Here is a 24924-nt window from a genome sequence, read left to right as displayed (position 1 = left end):
AGCGTTCTCCGGTATCAAAAATGACCAAACTGCCCCGTGTGAGGCTCGAACTCACGACCTTCAGATTATGAGACTGACGCGCTGCCTACTGCGCCAACGAGGCCGGTGGGTTGACCGGTCTGAACAGCGAAGAACTAGCTTCTCTGTCCCTGCCTGTAGGTGTGGCTACAACAGGTCACCCTCCGCTGAACAAGCGAGTCAGGATGGCCGAGCGGTCTAAGGCGCTGCGTTCAGGTCGCAGTCTCCTCTGGAGGCGTGAGTTCGAATCCCACTTCTGACAGACTTAGGTTTTGGCTGCAGACAGCCCTCTGGCACCATGGCCAAGGAAGGCTGTAACTTTGCCTTGTGTCACGTCAAGAAAAGCGTGTCCCTGACGCATTGATCGCAACAGCTTTCTCTGAAGCCTTGACTTGGTAGAATATGTGAAGCTGTATTAGAATCGAGTCAACACTTCATTACGATAAATACAGCATTACTTTAAGGTTCACGAAAGCTTGCCTTCCCAGTGACAGGGAATTTCAGTCCGAATGCCAGCATGATATTACCCTTAAGAAAAACTCACAAGGACAGTGCTGCTTGTTACATGAATATGACAGGGATGCTATTTCTGCATTCATTCAGCATTAGCCCAGCGTGAATACTGAATGTCCATTATATTGTATATGTGAAAGGGTGGCCTAGAACTGAGTGCAATGTTGCTGGATGGGTTTCAGGGAATTTACCTGGACCTCACAGTTTCTCACAAAATGTCATGTCGTCCACCTTTCAGTTGAGCTGTGTCCTTTTTCCCTCAGGAGAAAGAGACAAGCAGGCGGAGGTGAAGAGAGAAGCCCGCCCTGTCGTCTAAGCGTTCTCCGGTATCAAAAATGACCAAACTGCCCCGTGTGAGGCTCGAACTCACGACCTTCAGATTATGAGACTGACGCGCTGCCTACTGCGCCAACGAGGCCGGTGGGTTGACCGGTCTGAACAGCGAAGAACTAGCTTCTCTGTCCCTGCCTGTAGGTGTGGCTACAACAGGTCACCCTCCGCTGAACAAGCGAGTCAGGATGGCCGAGCGGTCTAAAGCGCTGCGTTCAGGTCGCAGTCTCCTCTGGAGGCGTGAGTTCGAATCCCACTTCTGACAGACTTAGGTTTTGGCTGCAGACAGCCCTCTGGCACCATGGCCAAGGAAGGCTGTAACTTTGCCTTGTGTCACGTCAAGAAAAGCGTGTCCCTGACGCATTGATCGCAACAGCTTTCTCTGAAGCCTTGACTTGGTAGAATATGTGAAGCTGTATTAGAATCGAGTCAACACTTCATTACGATAAATACAGCATTACTTTAAGGTTCACGAAAGCTTGCCTTCCCAGTGACAGGGAATTTCAGTCCGAATGCCAGCATGATATTACCCTTAAGAAAAACTCACAAGGACAGTGCTGCTTGTTACATGAATATGACAGGGATGCTATTTCTGCATTCATTCAGCATTAGCCCAGCGTGAATACTGAATGTCCATTATATTGTATATGTGAAAGGGTGGCCTAGAACTGAGTGCAATGTTGCTGGATGGGTTTCAGGGAATTTACCTGGACCTCACAGTTTCTCACAAAATGTCATGTCGTCCACCTTTCAGTTGAGCTGTGTCCTTTTTCCCTCAGGAGAAAGAGACAAGCAGGCGGAGGTGAAGAGAGAAGCCCGCCCTGTCGTCTAAGCGTTCTCCGGTATCAAAAATGACCAAACTGCCCCGTGTGAGGCTCGAACTCACGACCTTCAGATTATGAGACTGACGCGCTGCCTACTGCGCCAACGAGGCCGGTGGGTTGACCGGTCTGAACAGCGAAGAACTAGCTTCTCTGTCCCTGCCTGTAGGTGTGGCTACAACAGGTCACCCTCCGCTGAACAAGCGAGTCAGGATGGCCGAGCGGTCTAAGGCGCTGCGTTCAGGTCGCAGTCTCCTCTGGAGGCGTGAGTTCGAATCCCACTTCTGACAGACTTAGGTTTTGGCTGCAGACAGCCCTCTGGCACCATGGCCAAGGAAGGCTGTAACTTTGCCTTGTGTCACGTCAAGAAAAGCGCGTCCCTGACGCATTGATCGCAACAGCTTTCTCTGAAGCCTTGACTTGGTAGAATATGTGAAGCTGTATTAGAATCGAGTCAACACTTCATTACGATAAATACAGCATTACTTTAAGGTTCACGAAAGCTTGCCTTCCCAGTGACAGGGAATTTCAGTCCGAATGCCAGCATGATATTACCCTTAAGAAAAACTCACAAGGACAGTGCTGCTTGTTACATGAATATGACAGGGATGCTATTTCTGCATTCATTCAGCATTAGCCCAGCGTGAATACTGAATGTCCATTATATTGTATATGTGAAAGGGTGGCCTAGAACTGAGTGCAATGTTGCTGGATGGGTTTCAGGGAATTTACCTGGACCTCACAGTTTCTCACAAAATGTCATGTCGTCCACCTTTCAGTTGAGCTGTGTCCTTTTTCCCTCAGGAGAAAGAGACAAGCAGGCGGAGGTGAAGAGAGAAGCCCGCCCTGTCGTCTAAGCGTTCTCCGGTATCAAAAATGACCAAACTGCCCCGTGTGAGGCTCGAACTCACGACCTTCAGATTATGAGACTGACGCGCTGCCTACTGCGCCAACGAGGCCGGTGGGTTGACCGGTCTGAACAGCGAAGAACTAGCTTCTCTGTCCCTGCCTGTAGGTGTGGCTACAACAGGTCACCCTCCGCTAAACAAGCGAGTCAGGATGGCCGAGCGGTCTAAGGCGCTGTGTTCAGGTCGCAGTCTCCTCTGGAGGCGTGGGTTCGAATCCCACTTCTGACAGACTTAGGTTTTGGCTGCAGACAGCCCTCTGGCACCATGGCCAAGGAAGGCTGTAACTTTGCCTTGTGTCACGTCAAGAAAAGCGTGTCCCTGACGCATTGATCGCAACAGCTTTCTCTGAAGCCTTGACTTGGTAGAATATGTGAAGCTGTATTAGAATCGAGTCAACACTTCATTACGATAAATACAGCATTACTTTAAGGTTCACGAAAGCTTGCCTTCCCAGTGACAGGGAATTTCAGTCCGAATGCCAGCATGATATTACCCTTAAGAAAAACTCACAAGGACAGTGCTGCTTGTTACATGAATATGACAGGGATGCTATTTCTGCATTCATTCAGCATTAGCCCAGCGTGAATACTGAATGTCCATTATATTGTATATGTGAAAGGGTGGCCTAGAACTGAGTGCAATGTTGCTGGATGGGTTTCAGGGAATTTACCTGGACCTCACAGTTTCTCACAAAATGTCATGTCGTCCACCTTTCAGTTGAGCTGTGTCCTTTTTCCCTCAGGAGAAAGAGACAAGCAGGCGGAGGTGAAGAGAGAAGCCCGCCCTGTCGTCTAAGCGTTCTCCGGTATCAAAAATTACCAAACTGCCCCGTGTGAGGCTCGAACTCACGACCTTCAGATTATGAGACTGACGCGCTGCCTACTGCGCCAACGAGGCCGGTGGGTTGACCGGTCTGAACAGCGAAGAACTAGCTTCTCTGTCCCTGCCTGTAGGTGTGGCTACAACAGGTCACCCTCCGCTGAACAAGCGAGTCAGGATGGCCGAGCGGTCTAAGGCGCTGCGTTCAGGTCGCAGTCTCCTCTGGAGGCGTGGATTCGAATCCCACTTCTGACAGACTTAGGTTTTGGCTGCAGACAGCAGCTACGGTCTTCAGCCCTCTGGCAGCATGGCCAAGGAAGGCTGTAACTTTGCCAACTTTGCCTTGTGTCACGTCAAGAAAAGCGTGTCCCTGACGCATTGATCGCAACAGCTTTCTCTGAAGCCTTGACTTGGTAGAATATGTGAAGCTGTATTAGAATCGAGTCAACACTTCATTACGATAAATACAGCATTACTGTAAGGTTCACGAAAGCTTGCCTTCCCAGTGACAGGGAATTTCAGTCCGAATGCCAGCATGATATTACCCTTAAGAAAAACTCACAAGGACAGTGCTGCTTGTTACATGAATATGACAGGGATGCTATTTCTGCATTCATTCAGCATTAGCCCAGCGTGAATACTGAATGTCCATTATATTGTATATGTGAAAGGGTGGCCTAGAACTGAGTGCAATGTTGCTGGATGGGTTTCAGGGAATTTACCTGGACCTCACAGTTTCTCACAAAATGTCATGTCGTCCACCTTTCAGTTGAGCTGTGTCCTTTTTCCCTCAGGAGAAAGAGACAAGCAGGCGGAGGTGAAGAGAGAAGCCCGCCCTGTCGTCTAAGCGTTCTCCGGTATCAAAAATGACCAAACTGTCCCATGTGAGGCTCGAACTCACGACCTTCAGATTATGAGACTGACGCGCTGCCTACTGCGCCAACGAGGCCGGTGGGTTGACCGGTCTGAACAGCGAAGAACTAGCTTCTCTGTCCCTGCCTGTAGGTGTGGCTACAACAGGTCACCCTCCGCTGAACAAGCGAGTCAGGATGGCCGAGCGGTCTAAGGAGCTGCGTTCAGGTCGCAGTCTCCTCTGGAGGCGTGGGTTCGAATCCCACTTCTGACAGACTTAGGTTTTGGCTGCAGACAGCCCTCTGGCACCATGGCCAAGGAAGGCTGTAACTTTGCCTTGTGTCACGTCAAGAAAAGCGTGTCCCTGACGCATTGATCGCAACAGCTTTCTCTGAAGCCTTGACTTGGTAGAATATGTGAAGCTGTATTAGAATCGAGTCAACACTTCATTACGATAAATGCAGCATTACTTTAAGGTTCACGAAAGCTTGCCTTCCCAGTGACAGGGAATTTCAGTCCGAATGCCAGCATGATATTACCCTTAAGAAAAACTCACAAGGACAGTGCTGCTTGTTACATGAATATGACAGGGATGCTATTTCTGCATTCATTCAGCATTAGCCCAGCGTGAATACTGAATGTCCATTATATTGTATATGTGAAAGGGTGGCCTAGAACTGAGTGCAATGTTGCTGGATGGGTTTCAGGGAATTTACCTGGACCTCACAGTTTCTCACAAAATGTCATGTCGTCCACCTTTCAGTTGAGCTGTGTCCTTTTTCCCTCAGGAGAAAGAGACAAGCAGGCGGAGGTGAAGAGAGAAGCCCGCCCTGTCGTCTAAGCGTTCTCCGGTATCAAAAATGACCAAACTGTCCCATGTGAGGCTCGAACTCACGACCTTCAGATTATGAGACTGACGCGCTGCCTACTGCGCCAACGAGGCCGGTGGGTTGACCGGTCTGAACAGCGAAGAACTAGCTTCTCTGTCCCTGCCTGTAGGTGTGGCTACAACAGGTCACCCTCCGCTGAACAAGCGAGTCAGGATGGCCGAGCGGTCTAAGGAGCTGCGTTCAGGTCGCAGTCTCCTCTGGAGGCGTGGGTTCGAATCCCACTTCTAACAGACTTAGGTTTTGGCTGCAGACAGCAGCTACGGTCTTCAGCCCTCTGGCAGCATGGCCAAGGAAGGCTGTAACTTTGCCAACTTTGCCTTGTGTCACGTCAAGAAAAGCGTGTCCCTGACGCATTGATCGCAACAGCTTTCTCTGAAGCCTTGACTTGGTAGAATATGTGAAGCTGTATTAGAATCGAGTCAACACTTCATTACGATAAATACAGCATTACTTTAAGGTTCACGAAAGCTTGCCTTCCCAGTGACAGGGAATTTCAGTCCGAATGCCAGCATGATATTACCCTTAAGAAAAACTCACAAGGACAGTGCTGCTTGTTACATGAATATGACAGGGATGCTATTTCTGCATTCATTCAGCATTAGCCCAGCGTGAATACTGAATGTCCATTATATTGTATATGTGAAAGGGTGGCCTAGAACTGAGTGCAATGTTGCTGGATGGGTTTCAGGGAATTTACCAGGACCTCACAGTTTCTCACAAAATGTCATGTCGTCCACCTTTCAGTTGAGCTGTGTCCTTTTTCCCTCAGGAGAAAGAGACAAGCAGGCGGAGGTGAAGAGAGAAGCCCGCCCTGTCGTCTAAGCGTTCTCCGGTATCAAAAATGACCAAACTGTCCCATGTGAGGCTCGAACTCACGACCTTCAGATTATGAGACTGACGCGCTGCCTACTGCGCCAACGAGGCCGGTGGGTTGACCGGTCTGAACAGCGAAGAACTAGCTTCTCTGTCCCTGCCTGTAGGTGTGGCTACAACAGGTCACCCTCCGCTGAAAAAGCGAGTCAGGATGGCCGAGCGGTCTAAGGCGCTGCGTTCAGGTTGCAGTCTCCTCTGGAGGCGTGGGTTCGAATCCCAATTCTGACAAACTTAGGTTTTGGCTGCAGACAGCAGCTACGGTCTTCAGCCCTCTGGCAGCATGGCCAAGGAAGGCTGTAACTTTGCCAACTTTACCTTGTGTCACGTCAAGAAAAGCGTGTCCCTGACGCATTGATCGCAACAGCTTTCTCTGAAGCCTTGACTTGGTAGAATATGTGAAGCTGTATTAGAATCGAGTCAACACTTCATTACGATAAATACAGCATTACTTTAAGGTTCACGAAAGCTTGCCTTCCCAGTGACAGGGAATTTCAGTCCGAATGCCAGCATGATATTACCCTTAAGAAAAACTCACAAGGACAGTGCTGCTTGTTACATGAATATGACAGGGATGCTATTTCTGCATTCATTCAGCATTAGCCCAGCGTGAATACTGAATGTCCATTATATTGTATATGTGAAAGGGTGGCCTAGAACTGAGTGCAATGTTGCTGGATGGGTTTCAGGGAATTTACCTGGACCTCACAGTTTCTCACAAAATGTCATGTCGTCCACCTTTCAGTTGAGCTGTGTCCTTTTTCCCTCAGGAGAAAGAGACAAGCAGGCGGAGGTGAAGAGAGAAGCCCGCCCTGTCGTCTAAGCGTTCTCCGGTATCAAAAATGACCAAACTGCCCCATGTGAGGCTCGAACTCACGACCTTCAGATTATGAGACTGACGCGCTGCCTACTGCGCCAACGAGGCCAGTGGGTTGACTGGTCTGAACAGCGAAGAACTAGCTTCTCTGTCCCTGCCTGTTGGTGTGGCTACAACAGGTCACCCTCCGCTGAACAAGCGAGTCAGGATGGCCGAGCGGTCTAAGGCGCTGCGTTCAAGCTGGGGAACAATAGTCCGTCAAAGACGGGGAAGAAGGGAAGAAAAGGGGGAAGGAAGAAAAGGAGAAAGGGAAGAAGAAAGAGAAAAAATGACGAAAAGAAAGGGTGAAATGTGACGTTGGAACTGAATACTTCCTTAGCATGCACGCTACGGTACATTTTCACGTTTCTTTGGGCGTGAAAATTGCGCATTTATATTACACTGTTTCCTATTGCAGGCGCTCACCAAGACCGGGGTTCGAATCCAGATAAAGGCACCTTTTTGTATTGTTATTGTTATATTGTTAATTTCATTAAATAAATGCAATTTTTAAGGTTAATAAAATGTACATATGTACAATTCTTTCATGAAAAATAAAGAATGCCAATGGAACTGTGGTATTGTTGATGTTGTTGTTATTATTACTTATTATTTTGTAGTTGTTGTATTAATATTATTTATTCTGATTAAGCATTATATTATTCTTTGTTTAATTGATATTACTTATTCTGATTAGGAGTTTTGTATGTTACATTCATTCAAGACACTTATAAATCTGTTATTTTTAATGAAAAAAAAGATAGTATTTAGAATAAAATAGTCATTAATATGCTGAAAATTTTAATTTACAATCATGCCAACAGAACAGTAATGAATATTAAATAAATACAATTATATTAACTATTAAATAAGTTTTCAAACAACAATAAATTAAAAGGGAAATAAAATTAAAATAAAAAACAGAAATCAAAAAGCAATAATTTCCCAGTTAATTTTTGTTTTACAATTATTTTTGTTTTACAATTATTCCAACAATACAGTAATGAAAATTAAATAAATAAAATTAAATGTTGAATAAGTTTTTAAACAACAATAAGTGAAAAGGGAAATAAAATGAAAATAAGAGTAAAAAACAATAACTTTCCAGTTTGTTTTTACTTTACACTTATTCCAACAATACAGTAATGAATATTAAATTAATAAAATGAAATATTAAATAAGTATTCAAAGAACAATAAATGAAAAGGGAAATAAAAGTAAAAAACAAAAAGCAATAATTTCCCAGTTTGTTTTTATTTTACAATTATTCCAACAATACAGTAATGAATATTAAATAAATAAAATGAAATATTGAATAAGTTTTTAAACAACAATAAATGAAAAGGGAAATAAAATGAAAATAAAAGTAAAAAGCGAAAAAAAAAAAAACTTTCCAGTTTGTTTTTATTTTGCAATTGTGCCAACAGAATGGTAATCAATATTAAATAAATAAAATAAAATATTAAATAAATATTCAAAGAACAATAAATGAAAAGGGAAATAAAATTAAAAAAACAAAAAGCAATAATTTCCCAGTTTTTTTATTTTACAATTATTCCAACAATACAGTAATGAATATTAAATAAATAAAATGAAATATTAAATAAGTTTTCAAACAAAAATAAATGAAAAGGGAAATAAAATGAAAATAAGAGTAAAAAACAATAACTTTCCAGTTTGTTTTTACTTTACACTTATTCCAACAATACAGTAATGAATATTAAATTAATAAAATGAAATATTAAATAAGTATTCAAAGAACAATAAATGAAAAGGGAAATAAAAGTAAAAAACAAAAAGCAATAATTTCCCAGTTTGTTTTTAATTTTACAATTATTCCAACAATACAGTAATGAATATTAAATAAATAAAATGAAATATTGAATAAGTTTTTAAACAACAATAAATGAAAAGGGAAATAAAATGAAAATAAAAGTAAAAAGCGGAAAAAAAAACTTTCCAGTTTGTTTTTATTTTGCAATTGTGCCAACAGAATGGTAATCAATATTAAATAAATAAAATAAAATATTCAATACATATTCAAAGAACAATAAATGAAAAGGGAAATAAAATTAAAAAAACAAAAAGCAATAATTTCCCAGTTTGTTTTTATTTTACAATTATTCCAACAATACAGTAATGAATATTAAATAAATAAAATGAAATATTGAATAAGTTTTTAAACAACAATAAATGAAAAGGGAAATAAAATGAAAATAAAAGTAAAAAGCGAAAAAAAAAAAAACTTTCCAGTTTGTTTTTATTTTGCAATTGTGCCAACAGAATGGTAATCAATATTAAATAAATAAAATAAAATATTAAATAAATATTCAAAGAACAATAAATGAAAAGGGAAATAAAATTAAAAAAACAAAAAGCAATAATTTCCCAGTTTTTTTTATTTTACAATTATTCCAACAATACAGTAATGAATATTAAATAAATAAAATGAAATATTAAATAAGTTTTCAAACAAAAATAAATGAAAAGGGAAATAAAATGAAAATAAGAGTAAAAAACAATAACTTTCCAGTTTGTTTTTACTTTACACTTATTCCAACAATACAGTAATGAATATTAAATTAATAAAATGAAATATTAAATAAGTATTCAAAGAACAATAAATGAAAAGGGAAATAAAAGTAAAAAACAAAAAGCAATAATTTCCCAGTTTGTTTTTAATTTTACAATTATTCCAACAATACAGTAATGAATATTAAATAAATAAAATGAAATATTAAATAAGTTTTTATTTTTAAATATTTTTGACCTCTGACACGTCCCCTGAGGATGTGTCATTCTTTCGCACACCTTCGGCTCAGTTCGGCAACTTGATTGACACCTGACTAGAACGCTGACTCCTCCGCCTAGCGGCAATACGCGAAAACGTGCCGTCGACATTCTCTTCTACTCTGATTGGTCAAATGTCGAAAATGTTAAGAAAATGTTAAGAATAGCGCTTTATGATTGGCTGGAAATGTTGAAGCGCTTCGACGCGATTGGCCCAAATGTTATAGTGCTTCGACGTGATTGGCTGCGCAGTTCAACATTGCTCGACATTTCCAAAATATTGTCGGACTATCCTTCGGCAGCTGGCGTTCAGGTCGCAGTCTCCTCTGGAGGCGTGGGTTCGAATCCCACTTCTGACAGACTTAGGTTTTGGCTGCAGACAGCAGCTACGGTCTTCAGCCCTCTGGCAGCATGGCCAAGGAAGGCTGTAACTTTGCCAACTTTGCCTTGTGTCACGTCAAGAAAAGCGTGTCCCTGACGCATTGATCGCAACAGCTTTCTCTGAAGCCTTGACTTGGTAGAATATGTGAAGCTGTATTAGAATCGAGTCAACACTTCATTACGATAAATACAGCATTACTTTAAGGTTCACGAAAGCTTGCCTTCCCAGTGACAGGGAATTTCAGTCCGAATGCCAGCATGATATTACCCTTAAGAAAAACTCACAAGGACAGTGCTGCTTGTTACATGAATATGACAGGGATGCTATTTCTGCATTCATTCAGCATTAGCCCAGCGTGAATACTGAATGTCCATTATATTGTATATGTGAAAGGGTGGCCTAGAACTGAGTGCAATGTTGCTGGATGGGTTTCAGGGAATTTACCTGGACCCCACAGTTTCTCACAAAATGTCATGTCGTCCACCTTTCAGTTGAGCTGTGTCCTTTTTCCCTCAGGAGAAAGAGACAAGCAGGCGGAGGTGAAGAGAGAAGCCCGCCCTGTCGTCTAAGCGTTCTCCGGTATCAAAAATGACCAAACTGTCCCATGTGAGGCTCGAACTCACGACCTTCAGATTATGAGACTGACGCGCTGCCTACTGCGCCAACGAGGCCAGTGGGTTGACCGGTCTGAACAGCGAAGAACTAGCTTCTCTGTCCCTGCCTGTAGGTGTGGCTACAACAGGTCACCCTCCGCTGAACAAGCGAGTCAGGATGGCCGAGCGGTCTAAGGCGCTGCGTTCAAGCTGGGGAACAATAGTCCGTCAAAGACGGGGAAGAAGGGAAGAAAAGGGGGAAGGAAGAAAAGGAGAAAGGGAAGAAGAAAGAGAAAAAATGATGAAAAGAAAGGGTGAAATGTGACGTTTAAACATAATACTTCATTAGAATGCGCGCTACGATACATTTTCCGGTTTCTTTGTGCGTGAAAATCGCGCATTTATATTACACTGTTTCCTATTGCAGGCGCTCACCAAGACCGGGGTTCGAATCCAGCTAAAGGCAACTTTTTGTATTGTTATTGTTATATTGTTAATTTAATTAAATAAATGCAATTTTTAAGGTTAATAAAGTGTACATATGTACAATTCTTTCATGAAAAATAAAGAATACCAATGGAACTGTGGTATTGTTGATGTTGTTGTTATTATTACTTATTTTGTATTTGTTGTATTAATACTGTTTATTCTGATTAAGCATATTATTATTATTATTCTTTGTTTAATTGATATTACTTATTCTGATTAGGAGTTTTGTATGTTACATTCATTCAAGACATTTACAAATCTGTTATTTGTAATGAAAAAAGATTATTAGTGATAATTAGAATAAAATAGTCATTAATATGCTGAAATATTTTGATTTACAATACAGTAATGAATATTAAATAAATACAATTATATTAACTATTAAATAAGTTTTCAAAGAATAATAAATGAAAAGGGAAATAAAATGAAAATAAAAGTAAAAATCAAAACGCAATCATTTCCCAGTTTGTTTTTATTTTGCAATTATTCCAACAATACAGTAATGAATATTACATAAATAAAATTAAATATTAAATAAGTATTCAAACAACAATAAATTAAAAGGGAAATAAAATGAAAATAAAAGTTAAAATCAAAAAGCAATAATTTCCCAGTTTGTTTTTATTTTACAATTATTCCAACAATACAGTAATGAATATTACATAAGTAAAATTAAATATTGAATACGTTTTTAACAGGAGAAACAGGAGAAAAGCAATCATTTCCAAGTTTGTTTTTATTTTGCAATTATTCCAACAATACAGTAATGAATATTACAGTTTTTTTCAATTGCTAACAAGTGTAGCTAACTGTATTTTCAGTTTTACATCTCTCACTGCTCCTGCTCCTCTCACTGCATCTCTCACTGCTCCTGCATCTCTCACTGCATCTCTCACTGCATCTCTCACTGCTCCTGCATCTCTCACTGCATCTCTCACTGCTCTTGCATCTCTCACTGCATCTCTCACTGCATCTCTCACTGCTCCTGCATCTCTCACTGCATCTCTCACTGCATCTCTCACTGCTCCTGCATCTCTCACTGCATCTCTCACTGCTCCTGCATCTCTCACTGCATCTCTCACTGCTCTTGCATCTCTCACTGCATCTCTCACTGCATCTCTCACTGCTCCTGCATCTCTCACTGCTCTTGCATCTCTCACTGCATCTCTCACTGCTCCTGCATCTCTCACTGCATTTCTCACTGCTCCTGCATCTCTCACTGCATCTCTCACTGCTCCTGCTCCTCTCACTGGGCCTGCTTTTCTCCCCGGACCCCTTGCTCTTACTCTTCCTCATCCAGACATTACAGTATTTGTCTTTTTCTGTTTCTGTTTCCAAAAACATCACTCCTCAAAGTCCAGACTGGAATCAGCTGTGGTTGGCCCAGTTAACCCAACATAAATCAGCTGGGTGTCAATTATTCAATTGTTTGTTTATTATCAGCTGAGATATATTGATATTGTTTTTGAACTGATATCATTGCAGAAGCAGAGGTTTTTATACTGTATCTAAAGTTTGGAATATTGTTTTTGCTATTGTGGGATGTTGTGTGGTAACATTCGTAAATACTACAAAAATGATCCATAATTTTGTTGGGAGGTATAGCTTGTCTGTTAAGAAAATGTAAGCATTGTGAAAAGGTGTTCACTGACTGCATATTGGGTGAAAACGACATGAAATGTGTGAATGGTATGGCCACAAAAGACCGATGCTGTGCTAATTGTGTTTAAAGTTTTGAAAATGTGACAACTGGTTGGACAAACGCTTGTTAGCGACTGAAAAAAACTGTAAATAAATAAAATTAAAAATAAAAAAGTATTCAAAGAACAATAAATGAAAAGGGAAATAAAATGAAAATAAAAGTAAAAAACAAAAAGCAATCATTTCCCAGTTTGTTTTTATTTTGCAATTATTCCAACAATACAATAATGAATATTAAATAAATAAAATTAAATATTAAATAAGTTTTTAAACAACAATAAATGAAAAGGTAAATAAAATGAAAATAAAAGTAAAAAACAAAAAGCAATAACTTCCCAGTTTGTTTTTATTTTGCAATTATTCCAAAAATACTGTAATGAATATTACATAAATAAAATTAAATATTAAATACGTTTTCAAACAACAATAAATGCAAAGGCAAATAAAATGAAAATAAAAGTAAAAAACAAAAAGCAATCATTTGCCAATTTGTTTTTATTTTGCAATTGTGCCAACAGAATGGTAATGAATATTAAATAAATAAAATTAAATATTAAATAAGTATTCAAAGAACAATAAATTAAAAGGGAAATAAAATTACAAATATTAAGTTTTCAAAACCAATAAATAAGTTAAATGAAAAGTTAAGTTCTCAAAAACAAGAAATAAAAAGTTTAATAAAATATTAAATAATAGTTAAAAAAAACTATAAAAAGTTGAAAACACAATTTTTTTTTTTACACAAATATTAACAATAGTGAACTCTTTTCCCTATATACACTACATACACACAAATATGTACGTTATTTGGGAAGGGTTTTCCGCATTTCCTCCAGCCACTGTTCTTTTGTAACAGTTTCAGTCTGTGGGCAGTACACCCTGCCCCTGTACTGGCTATGCCCCGTTGCACTTGTTTTAAATTGCCCACACTTCTTACAAGTGTTTGCTTCTACAGTTCTCCTGTAGGGTCTCTTGGGCATGGTTTGCGGACTGGCAGTTGGTGCAGCAGGTTGTGAACTGGTACCCTGCACAACTGTAGGCTGAATTATTGGCATCCCCTGGACCAATGGGATTCCCTGAACCATCGGCATACCCTGGACCATCGCCATTCCCTGGACCATTGGCAGTCTTTGGACCACTTGCAGACCCTGTAGCACTGGCACACCCTGAAGCATTGGCACTCCCTGAAAACTTGGTCCTGTTGATACGACTATGTTGGGTACCATCTGCACTGATACTCCAGGTGCTGATGGCGTAACTGACACAGGACTCTGTGCTGGTGCCTTGGGTCTGAGAGGGGGTCGTCCAAAAGAAGTCTGCCTCTGCTTTGCCTGACCTGCTGTGCTCTCTGGTAGCTTGTACTGGTGCTGCTCCGCTGGTTGTTCTGTCTCAGTCCGTAGACGTTTGGCAGCCTGGAGAGGCTCCTGAGCTTCAGGGAGGGGCTGAGGCAACTGAATGCCCTGAAGCAGCACAGACAGCTCCTGCTTTTTCTGTCTGTTGTTGTGCCACTGAATCAGTGTGTTCTGGTTAACCTCCACCAGCTGCAGTGATGTTCCTCCCATCACCAAGCTGTTGCCCAGTACAAGCTGCCTTATCCTTCTGTAGTCTTGAAGGATCAGAGACCATCTTGACAGTGCTCCCTTGCCTTTTCTTTTGGGGCTTAGGTGAGCAGTGCAAAGCCTGATGAAGATGGTCTCCACCAGGCGGCAACAGTCAGGCCATTGTGCAGGTGCGCTGCTTGCACCCAGCACACATCTGGTGGTGCTCTCTACTCCAGGGGTTTGAGTGGGCCTCTTAGGTACTCTGAAGCGTCCACTCAGCAGTCTCTTCTGATGTCGAGCTGCATACACCACCCGTTGCTTGTCCTGGTCATCCAGGTTCTGCCAAAGTGCAATTATGGTGTTGGCTTCCTGGTTGGTCAGGCTGAGGGCTGTGTGACCACGGAGATCCACCAGATATTCTGCCAATCTGTCCACATGTTGATAACCAGGGACATTTTGGCTGTCAACGGCCTATTAAAAAACACCAAAACGTGGTACAATTATTACATTATCATATTTGTTTGATGTACAATTCCATAACAGATTATTATAATTTTTATCAGTGTGAAGCTGCTTTGGCACATTCTTTATAGTATAAAGCACAATGGAAAGAAAGCTGACTTGACTTGATGTGTATTTGCTGCTTACTAATGACTTTGATTCTTTTAAATGTTGTTTCATCTTGCACTTACCATCTCTTCATCATCTTCCTGACCAGCATCCTCTGGCTCTGAGGGAAGAGGTGAAACAGATGTTTCAGATGGGACAGGTGAGACAGCAGTCCCTGAGGGTCCAGGTGATGTGGGAGACTGTGAGAGGCCTTGTGTGGGGTCAGGGACTGGTGAAGGGGATGGAGAGCCCAGTACAGAAGTACCACTAAGTGTCAGTGTGGAAGAGGGTGGTGACAAGTCAGCCTCCAGATCAGTAATGGTCTGATCCTCGCTGATGTCACAGAAGCCCTCATCTTCATCTCGCTCCTCCACACTGAGGTCTTCAATGAGCTCTGCGTTCTGCTCGGAGTCTGGATTCATGTCCTGCAGTGCCTGACCTGTCTGCTGAAACAGATACTGGACTCCAATGAGCTCACCTGAAATAAAAATAATAAACAAACAGGAATTAAATACAATGTTGAATCATTGAGGAGGAAAAAACATATGCAAAAACACATAATGCAATACAATACAAATGATAATTGAGAGACGTACAAATAAATATTCCTCAAATACCTATTGTATCATATCCGATACTTACATGCAACATGATTTTCTTAATGCCTTTTTTGATGAAAAGTATAAACTATCAATAAAGTTTGGATAATGTCGATAATTTAGAAGCCTTAGAAATTTGCATATCAATCATGACAGTAGACTTTGTAGAGTTAAATACATAGACTGAGATTACACAGAAATTCTAAGTTCATTAACAATAACAATTTTTCTTACCGGTGTAGCATGCAGGGGAACAAAATGTTGGAACCACTTTCTTGCCAAACAGCTTTTCATAGTTGCTGTTCACACAGTGAACAAGTTCTCCTGTGTAGCTGCATAAAGCTGATGGTTCTGCTGACAATGAAGCAGACTCCCTGTCCTGGTTCCACCGGTGTAGTCCCTCCAACAGATAAATCTGAAAGTTCAGACTGTTTGCACTGGTCCCTGTAAATGGACACAACAGTGTTAAGGTGAGTGTTAAAGAAACACACAAAGACATGTAATGCTTTTTATATATATATGCACAGTGAGTGTGACAGAGACATACCTGGGATGAAACGGTTCAGGTGTAGGTGAAAGGACTCGAGAGAAGTGGAGCCTCTGGCACATCTGTATGTCTTTAGAAGCACACCTCCCTTGGTCAAGCTCCCTGTCTCTATATAGAGCACAACACCAGGGGGGTCTTGGATGCACTTAACATGCTTCTTCTGGACACTCCAGATGTGCTCCATCCTTTTTTGGTCCAGGAGAGGAACACCCAGGGAGTCATTGCCCTTGCTGCTCAGGAGCTCTGTAAACAGCCGTTCAAGGAGAAGGATGGTAGTCTCCTCTCCACGGGTCCTCCTCCGGCAATGTAGAGCCAGCTCATCCCTGGTAAGATGCTTGTTGACATCTTCATCTGCCAGCGAAGGCCAACCCTGGGACATCAACAGAGCTCTCTTTGCTTTGCGAAGCACAGAGAGATCAGCCGCATCCCATTCAAAGATGCACGCTGATAGCCGTGACATGAAGATGGGGTACAGCTGATGGGCATCAGTTGTACACCCCAAGGCAATCCTGCGCATAAAATGCCAGATGTCCAAGCGTATCATGAGATCTGGCCAACCTCTGAATCTGTTTTTCAGCTTGGTCTCGCCCACCTCGGTGCAGCACCCACAGTCCACGTACAACACAGCAGGTGGATCCACACCAGCCTGTTGGTATCTTTTCACCAGACCGTCTACCATCATATCCAGTCCTGCTCCTTCCTGGGCTGTCAGCACACTTATGAGCACCTGACCAAACTCATTGCCAACAGAGGTAAGCCAGAGTCCCGTTCCCCTCGCTGTCCCAGCCAGCTTCTTGGTTATCTGTAATAAGACATGATATGAAACATGCTGAAAATGCAATCAAACATCACACCATGTAAAATACAGATATAGTGCTGTGTTGTGTGTATAAACAACAGCATTAATAAACAAAAATCCACAACTAACCTTTTTAGTAGAATCCATCTTCAAGACAGAGCCATAGGTGGATGTTATCTTTGCATGGATTTCATCCAGCCTTGTTAGGATGTCTTGGCTGTACACGGTGAGTAGCCACTTGCAGCTTGGCACCACTGTAGGCTGTGGGGGTTCCTGGAATTTTACTGGCAACACTCCGGGTCGATTTAGGAAGTCAACACACTGGGTGGTGTATCGGGCCAGACGCTGGAGCCACTCCTCGCTGTGGTTTTCACGCAGCTGCTTTATCACTCGCGTGGGGCTGTTGCCTAAGCTACGCTCACGCAGTAGCCGGATGACCCGCATATCACAGGCATACCTTAGAAAAAGCAAAATGCACACATTCATATATTTTACTTATTTGATTTGTAAACTATTTGCATATGTATGTGATGATGGCCTAACAACAGGATGCAGAATGAAAGTGTGCTTACTTCCGCGTGAGGATGACCCGAAACTCAGAGCGATGACCCAGATCTAGCTGTTGCAGGACTGTCTGACTCCAGGACACATGCGAGGCTCTACACTTGGTACAGATGAGGGTTTCTGTGACCATGCTGTACATTCTGTCGATGTCCAGAACCTGCCGTGCCCTTTTGTGCAGACCACCTCCTGTCAGCTGATGCTGTCCGCAGGCAGGATTGGGACAGAGAATCTTGACCCTCCACAGCTTGTACGGCATCCACAGCAGAAGTGCATGACAAAAGAATCTGTCTGGAGCTGGAGCCTGATTGTAGGTAAGTGCTGGCTGTGGTGGGTAATACCAGAGCTGGAGGTCATCACGGAGCTCTGGCTTTCCCTTGGACCCCATTTTAAAAAGCCTTTTGCCAATCCACTTGTGATCTTCTGGTGGCAAGGTCTCTGACCACAAACGAGGAAGTGGAACTGCAGATGGAGCTTGCAATAATGTCCCAGAAGGAACCGTCTGTAAAGGAAAAAAGACAAACCATTTAGTCAAGTAAGGTTATTGATTTAATAAGCATTTTATTTAGGCATGGCTACTTTTACATAAAATGATCATTACAATTATTGTTTTCTTTTAAATACCTTTTGTATTACAATGATTATTATGACAATGAAACTGATAACTTTATATTACCCATTGCTGTCTTCCAAAAAAAGGAATGAAATATAAAATATTCTGAAATCTTGCTTGATATATAAAAAGAATACATTTTACAAACAATCTATCTTTATTTTGACACATGAATGTTAACATCTATAAATTGTTTATCATTAGTAAATTAGGATTAAGTCAGCTCAATTGACATTATTACCATAGTTTCATTGTTGTTGTTTTTTCAGCTTGAATGTGTTTTAAGAAACTACTGGTTAAAAAGTCAGGTAACACTTTATTTTAAGGTGTCCTTGTGACACATGTTACATGTACTTACTATTATAATAACAAGTAACCCTAAAACAAACCCTAATCCTAACATATAGTAAGAACATATAGGAAACTATATTATATTACTCGGTACTTAAATGTATAATTACACTGTAACAAAGACACCTTAAAATAAAGAGTTACACTTTATTTTAAGGTATCCTTGTTACAGTGTAATTACACATTTAAGTACTAAGTAATATACATTAACTACATGTATTTACTATAGGGTTAGGGTTTGATTTAGGGTCACTTGCATGTAATTAATTGTTATTATAATAGTAAATACATGTAACGTGTAACAAGGACACCTTGTGTAACCAAAAGTCATATTCAAAAATTCAGGGCATGTGAGCCTTTTCACATCTCTAGACATACTTTAAGTGAAAAAAACAGAATAAATAAATTTATTTCCAAAGTGTTAGGATTTTTTTCACCTAGCTGGTGACAGCTGATTAATTGACATTTTTAGACCAACAGAATATGAATCTACTTACTGAGACAATACTGCATGGCTCCGCGGCACTGGTCACATCTGCAGTGGCTTTGTGGACAGGGGCTGGAATGTGAGGATCTTGTGTCTGTACAATCATGAAGTGAAATATAATAGATTTTTTTAATACACAACATTACAGCAACTTAAATGCACACATAAATGTATACATATATGTAATTTATTTCTGTCGTGGCAAGAGCATATTTTCAGCATTATTCTAGTCTTAAGTGTTACATGATCCTTCAAAAATATTTTTAATGAAAATAAACATTTATTCCTATTAGTTGAAAATGCTTCACATAAATGGTTACAAGAGAGACCAACTTTAGATAATTGATAGATGTGACCATAGATCGAAAAGATATTGGAAAAGATTTCTTACATTATTTGATGGAAATGATGGAAAGATTTAAAGTTTTTTTTTTGGTTAATTTAAAGAAGGATGTGTTTCTAGGAAATGGGTTGAATATGTATAAAGAAGGTCTGATTTTGTTGTTACAAATAAATAGAAGATGATTATATATTTATATTTGTTTGCAAATATGCATGTACTCAGCATCTATATACATAATGAAGTTCATTTGAGGTTATTCTGGATAAAAGTAAATTAGGATATATAGATATATAGGATATATAGTTACCTCCCTCTTTTTCTTTTTTTTTATTAAATATATTGTTTTTAAACATATTTACAAAATATAATTTATAGTTAAAATAAATAATTGTACATATCTACATATTGTAAAGATACTCTATGGCTGCATCGAGCATTGCATATAGCTTGAAATATGCTATATGATTGTACTCAAATGAATGTTCACAATAAACAAAAATGAAGTAGAAAAGAAAGAAAATGGCTAATGCCTAATAAAACTGCATCATTTGAGTTTTTCAGAATTAAGTTTGAAGGACAGCATTACAGTTTTTTTACAGATGCTAGGACACATTTCTCAATACTTAGGTCACTTTTGCAAAACTCTTCACACAGTGAGCACAACAGAAGTCTATGTGAGCTAAACTGAGGATCAATTATCATTGTTTTGGCACAAAATGCATTCAATGACTACATCTCTCAAATTTCATGAATTCTTTTCTCACTCAGACACAACAACTGACAAAAATCTTTGTACATACAGGACATTTTGCACATGCTTACATACTGTTTTCAAAACTATTAAACTCATGTTCAAAACAATAACATAATGCAAAACTGAATAAGACAGCAACATTCAACAGCAATATTTTATTGAAACATATTTCAAATCTAAAAATGCGAGTAGATTAGCAGTACTATTTTATCTGTATCAGTGGATGGTGTGTATACAAATTCTTGTATTTTGTGCAAAAAAATAAAAATAAATAAACAACATAAAATATTGACAAATTCTGCATCATGTCTGATTCATTCCAGTAACATATATTGCAGTTATAAACAATATATATTGCAATTATAAACAGATGTGTTCTTGTTTTACACAAGAAAACAGTGTGTAATGCTACATGTTGTTAGTGTTTTTTTAGCTCATTGTTTTGTGGGTGACAAAGTGTGTTTGTCGGCTGTCAACCTTTGCTAATGTTCTGGAAGAATGAGTTTATTTGAGACCTGAATAAAGTGTTTTGGTAGTTGTAGTGCATTTTGAATGTGAAATGAACTGCTTTGCCAAGCTGAAAGTCGGTTAGGAGAATTGTGTGAAGAGTTTTGCAAAAGTGACCTAAGTATTGAGACATGTGTCCTAGCATCTGTAAAAAACGGTAATGCCAAACAGAAATTTTTTGTAACATTAAATGTTTTTACTGAGATTTTTGAAGAATGCCATCCTGTTCAATAAAAGTATTAAAAAAAACAACAACAAAAAAACACTTACTGACCCCAAACTTTTGAATGGTAGTGTGTATGAATTCTGTTTATTCTATATAATATCACTTTTCTTCATTAAAATGGTTTTGTGATATTAAAAAATATTTTTTTAAAGTGTAATAATTTGGATGTAACAGAACATGGAAAGTGTCGTCATAGAATACAATGTGAATTATGCCATTACTTACAGTGACAGTGGTGCTTGGTGTAGAGGCACTAGACACTGCTGCGCTGGGCTGGTGTCCAACCTGAGAAGGTCTCCTAGCCACACTAAGATTTGGCTTTGCTGCAGCGATGTGAGAACCAGTAAATCTTGGTTTGGTAAACTAAAAAGGGGTCAAGAAAATAGGCATTTTAGTGAAAGTACAAAATGTGTTTGAATAGGATAGGAAAAGTAGTCATGATACTGAACATTACTAAATAAATTACATTTTACAAATCATTTACATAGAAAACTATGAAACTAAAGCTATTTTAAACTAATAATTTTAAAAAATATATTTTAAATAAATGGAGCCTTTAAAAAAACTTTCTGAATGATAGTGTAGTTCTTATAAGAGGAATTATTATTTATTAGCAGTATTGACCTAGGTTAATCTTAAAAATAAATACAAAGTGTTTGCATTATGGAATAAATATTAAAATGTGTAAAATTTAATAACAGCCAGTGTATATGTGGAATGTTACCTGAGATAGAGAATGGAAAAAAGAAAATGTAGCTTTAACACATGAAAACTATAGAGAGAGATGCCATGAGTCTATCTCAGTGACCTTCAACCCAGGCAGAGCTCAGTTAGAGAGGAAGAGAGGACAATCCAAAAGTATAGGCCAAAGATGAAAGAGAGAAAGCACACAGGTTACATTCTTTTATCCTTGACCATGTGACTAAAACCAAATCTTAGACATTCAAACTGACCAATCAGGAGACTACAGCTACCCCCATTGTTCAAAAGGTGTGAAATTTAGCAGGTCACAGCCAACACTTCTAATCTTCTTGCTTTTATTTTTTTCTTCTGACTTTCTATACTTCCTCAGATTTGAACTGAACTTATACTTCAATGCTTAAAAAATGTTTTAATTCTTTTACCATTGGCAAATGTGGTGCTCTTCTTACTACAGGTGCAGTAGGCTGGGGGTCGGGATGAGGCTGGGGCTGGAGATGGGACTGGGGGCCAGGCTGACTCTGCTCCATGGCCTTCTTTGCTGTTCCAGAAGCAGCAGCAGGTTGTTCCACAACCTTTTGTGCTGGTCCAGCAGAGGCAGTGGGCTGCTTAAGACAACCACAAAAATACATGTAACAATTCAGAAAGGAAACAATTTCAGTAAATAATAATAACAAAAAAATACTTGCTACATTAATGTTACCTTTGGAGTGTGAAAGCCACAAATGCATTTCAGCACACCTCCAAGCAAGGTCATCTGGCCACGAGACTGCATCGGACATTTTTCAATCTGTATGCAATTATAACAAATTTATAACAAATGCAATGCACAATACAAGGGCATAAAATATGGCATAAAATGCTTCATTACATTTATTTATCTATTTATTAATCTCTAGAACATGAGTCATATTTTTCTTATATATATATATATATATATATATAAAATACAGTTACACACCATTCATTTACTATCCCTTCCCCCACCTTCTCAAATCTTTGTATCTAACAGTACTCAAAAGTCTTTAATGGAGCTTTTCTTTACCAGTATGACATAAATCTTAAAATACCGGCAACATTACCAACAAATATCTATAAACAATAATGACACCTGGTTTACATTAGTGTAAACCATAAAATAACGCAACCATCACATTACATTGTTCTAATGAATGAGATCAGGTACATGTTTGTATTGAGGCCTAAAATGTTGTTCTGTTATGCAAATACATTAAACAAATAGACTATATTAATGTTCAATAATGCAAGCAAACAAAAAACAACTTTTTATTGCTCTTTCAGGCAAAGGTAACAAACTCACACCTACCCTTTGATAAATCTCGTACCACTTCTTCTGTCGAGGGGCTGGCCTGTTACCTTCATTTGATGGCCAAATTCCTGTGCTGGCAAACTTTTTTAGACGTGAAACCCATTCAGCGTCCGACATCGCTTTATGCGATTTTGTTGGTTTGCCAGACATTTTTTCTCGCACTCGATGAAACAGTTTTAAAATAAAAATTAAAAATTATACACTCATTTGGAAAAATATATAAAACATAAAGAAGTTTTCAATTAGACCATGTTCTTACCTGTTGTAGTCCGTAATAATGCTGTACTTGGTTATAAAAATAAATTTCGCTATTCTCTGTAAAAATGATGATGAACTCCGTAGCAATGATGCTCGTCGTAGGTCATGAACTTCAATACTGAACTGTTTTGACCTCTGACACGCCCCCTGAGGATATGTCATTCTTTCGTACACCTTCGGCTCGGTTCGGCAACTTGATTGACACCTGACTAGAACACAGACTCCTCCACCTAGCGGTAAAACGCGAAAACGTGCCGTCGACATTCTCTTCTACTCTGATTGGTCAAATGTCGAAAATGTTAAGAAAATGTTAAGAATAGAGCTTTATGATTGGCTGGAAATGTTGAAGTGCTTCGACGCGATTGGCCCAAATGTTATAGTGCTTCGACGTGATTGGCTGCGCAGTTCAACATTGCTCGACATTTCCAAAATATTGTCGGACTATCCTTCGGCAGCTGGCGTTCAGGTCGCAGTCTCCTCTGGAGGCGTGGGTTCGAATCCCACTTCTGACAGACTTAGGTTTTGGCTGCAGACAGCAGCTACGGTCTTCAGCCCTCTGGCAGCATGGCCAAGGAAGGCTGTAACTTTGCCAACTTTGCCTTGTGTCACGTCAAGAAAAGCGTGTCCCTGACGCATTGATCGCAACAGCTTTCTCTGAAGCCTTGACTTGGTAGAATATGTGAAGCTGTATTAGAATCGAGTCAACACTTCATTACGATAAATACAGCATTACTTTAAGGTTCACGAAAGCTTGCCTTCCCAGTGACAGGGAATTTCAGTCCGAATGCCAGCATGATATTACCCTTAAGAAAAACTCACAAGGACAGTGCTGCTTGTTACATGAATATGACAGGGATGCTATTTCTGCATTCATTCAGCATTAGCCCAGCGTGAATACTGAATGTCCATTATATTGTATATGTGAAAGGGTGGCCTAGAACTGAGTGCAATGTTGCTGGATGGGTTTCAGGGAATTTACCTGGACCTCACAGTTTCTCACAAAATGTCATGTCGTCCACCTTTCAGTTGAGCTGTGTCCTTTTTCCCTCAGGAGAAAGAGACAAGCAGGCGGAGGTGAAGAGAGAAGCCCGCCCTGTCGTCTAAGCGTTCTCCGGTATCAAAAATGACCAAACTGTCCCATGTGAGGCTCGAACTCACGACCTTCAGATTATGAGACTGACGCGCTGCCTACTGCGCCAACGAGGCCGGTGGGTTGACCGGTCTGAACAGCGAAGAACTAGCTTCTCTGTCCCTGCCTGTAGGTGTGGCTACAACAGGTCACCCTCCGCTGAACAAGCGAGTCAGGATGGCCGAGCGGTCTAAGGCGCTGCGTTCAGGTCGCAGTCTCCTCTGGAGGCGTGGGTTCGAATCCCACTTCTGACAGACTTAGGTTTTGGCTGCAGACAGCAGCTACGGTCTTCAGCCCTCTGGCAGCATGGCCAAGGAAGGCTGTAACTTTGCCAACTTTGCCTTGTGTCACGTCAAGAAAAGCGTGTCCCTGACGCATTGATCGCAACAGCTTTCTCTGAAGCCTTGACTTGGTAGAATATGTGAAGCTGTATTAGAATCGAGTCAACACTTCATTACGATAAATACAGCATTACTTTAAGGTTCACGAAAGCTTGCCTTCCCAGTGACAGGGAATTTCAGTCCGAATGCCAGCATGATATTACCCTTAAGAAAAACTCACAAGGACAGTGCTGCTTGTTACATGAATATGACAGGGATGCTATTTCTGCATTCATTCAGCATTAGCCCAGCGTGAATACTGAATGTCCATTATATTGTATACGTGAAAGGGTGGCCTAGAACTGAGTGCAATGTTGCTGGATGGGTTTCAGGGAATTTACCTGGACCTCACAGTTTCT

At 40.2% G+C, this 24924-nt stretch overlaps 20 non-coding genes across 20 annotated transcripts; 9 read left to right on the top strand and 11 right to left on the bottom strand.

Annotated features, from left to right (window-relative positions):
* Positions 1-30: 30 nt before the first annotated feature.
* trnam-cau (transfer RNA methionine (anticodon CAU)) lies at positions 31-103 on the bottom strand. Its single transcript has one exon. It is a non-coding gene; the product is annotated as a tRNA-Met (tRNA).
* Positions 104-197: 94 nt separating this feature from the next.
* Positions 198-280, top strand: trnal-cag (transfer RNA leucine (anticodon CAG)). Its single transcript has one exon. It is a non-coding gene; the product is annotated as a tRNA-Leu (tRNA).
* A 596-nt stretch (positions 281-876) lies between these two features.
* On the bottom strand, positions 877-949 carry trnam-cau (transfer RNA methionine (anticodon CAU)). The gene has a single exon. It is a non-coding gene; the product is annotated as a tRNA-Met (tRNA).
* Positions 950-1043: 94 nt separating this feature from the next.
* trnal-cag (transfer RNA leucine (anticodon CAG)) lies at positions 1044-1126 on the top strand. Its single transcript has one exon. It is a non-coding gene; the product is annotated as a tRNA-Leu (tRNA).
* A 596-nt stretch (positions 1127-1722) lies between these two features.
* trnam-cau (transfer RNA methionine (anticodon CAU)) lies at positions 1723-1795 on the bottom strand. Its single transcript has one exon. It is a non-coding gene; the product is annotated as a tRNA-Met (tRNA).
* A 94-nt stretch (positions 1796-1889) lies between these two features.
* trnal-cag (transfer RNA leucine (anticodon CAG)) lies at positions 1890-1972 on the top strand. Its single transcript has one exon. It is a non-coding gene; the product is annotated as a tRNA-Leu (tRNA).
* A 596-nt stretch (positions 1973-2568) lies between these two features.
* Positions 2569-2641, bottom strand: trnam-cau (transfer RNA methionine (anticodon CAU)). Its single transcript has one exon. It is a non-coding gene; the product is annotated as a tRNA-Met (tRNA).
* A 94-nt stretch (positions 2642-2735) lies between these two features.
* On the top strand, positions 2736-2818 carry trnal-cag (transfer RNA leucine (anticodon CAG)). The gene has a single exon. It is a non-coding gene; the product is annotated as a tRNA-Leu (tRNA).
* A 596-nt stretch (positions 2819-3414) lies between these two features.
* On the bottom strand, positions 3415-3487 carry trnam-cau (transfer RNA methionine (anticodon CAU)). The gene has a single exon. It is a non-coding gene; the product is annotated as a tRNA-Met (tRNA).
* Positions 3488-3581: 94 nt separating this feature from the next.
* trnal-cag (transfer RNA leucine (anticodon CAG)) lies at positions 3582-3664 on the top strand. The gene has a single exon. It is a non-coding gene; the product is annotated as a tRNA-Leu (tRNA).
* Positions 3665-4285: 621 nt separating this feature from the next.
* On the bottom strand, positions 4286-4358 carry trnam-cau (transfer RNA methionine (anticodon CAU)). The gene has a single exon. It is a non-coding gene; the product is annotated as a tRNA-Met (tRNA).
* A 94-nt stretch (positions 4359-4452) lies between these two features.
* Positions 4453-4535, top strand: trnal-cag (transfer RNA leucine (anticodon CAG)). Its single transcript has one exon. It is a non-coding gene; the product is annotated as a tRNA-Leu (tRNA).
* A 596-nt stretch (positions 4536-5131) lies between these two features.
* Positions 5132-5204, bottom strand: trnam-cau (transfer RNA methionine (anticodon CAU)). The gene has a single exon. It is a non-coding gene; the product is annotated as a tRNA-Met (tRNA).
* A 94-nt stretch (positions 5205-5298) lies between these two features.
* On the top strand, positions 5299-5381 carry trnal-cag (transfer RNA leucine (anticodon CAG)). The gene has a single exon. It is a non-coding gene; the product is annotated as a tRNA-Leu (tRNA).
* Positions 5382-6002: 621 nt separating this feature from the next.
* On the bottom strand, positions 6003-6075 carry trnam-cau (transfer RNA methionine (anticodon CAU)). The gene has a single exon. It is a non-coding gene; the product is annotated as a tRNA-Met (tRNA).
* Positions 6076-6169: 94 nt separating this feature from the next.
* On the top strand, positions 6170-6252 carry trnal-cag (transfer RNA leucine (anticodon CAG)). Its single transcript has one exon. It is a non-coding gene; the product is annotated as a tRNA-Leu (tRNA).
* Positions 6253-6873: 621 nt separating this feature from the next.
* Positions 6874-6946, bottom strand: trnam-cau (transfer RNA methionine (anticodon CAU)). The gene has a single exon. It is a non-coding gene; the product is annotated as a tRNA-Met (tRNA).
* Positions 6947-10647: 3701 nt separating this feature from the next.
* Positions 10648-10720, bottom strand: trnam-cau (transfer RNA methionine (anticodon CAU)). Its single transcript has one exon. It is a non-coding gene; the product is annotated as a tRNA-Met (tRNA).
* A 13469-nt stretch (positions 10721-24189) lies between these two features.
* trnam-cau (transfer RNA methionine (anticodon CAU)) lies at positions 24190-24262 on the bottom strand. The gene has a single exon. It is a non-coding gene; the product is annotated as a tRNA-Met (tRNA).
* A 94-nt stretch (positions 24263-24356) lies between these two features.
* trnal-cag (transfer RNA leucine (anticodon CAG)) lies at positions 24357-24439 on the top strand. The gene has a single exon. It is a non-coding gene; the product is annotated as a tRNA-Leu (tRNA).
* Positions 24440-24924: the final 485 nt, after the last annotated feature.

The sequence above is a fragment of the Garra rufa genome, chromosome 1, assembly GCF_049309525.1.
Source record: "Garra rufa chromosome 1, GarRuf1.0, whole genome shotgun sequence".
Classification (NCBI taxonomy): Eukaryota; Metazoa; Chordata; class Actinopteri; order Cypriniformes; family Cyprinidae; genus Garra; species Garra rufa.
Note: the sequence above shows the minus strand (reverse complement) of the source record. Positions and strands in the feature narration are given on the sequence as shown.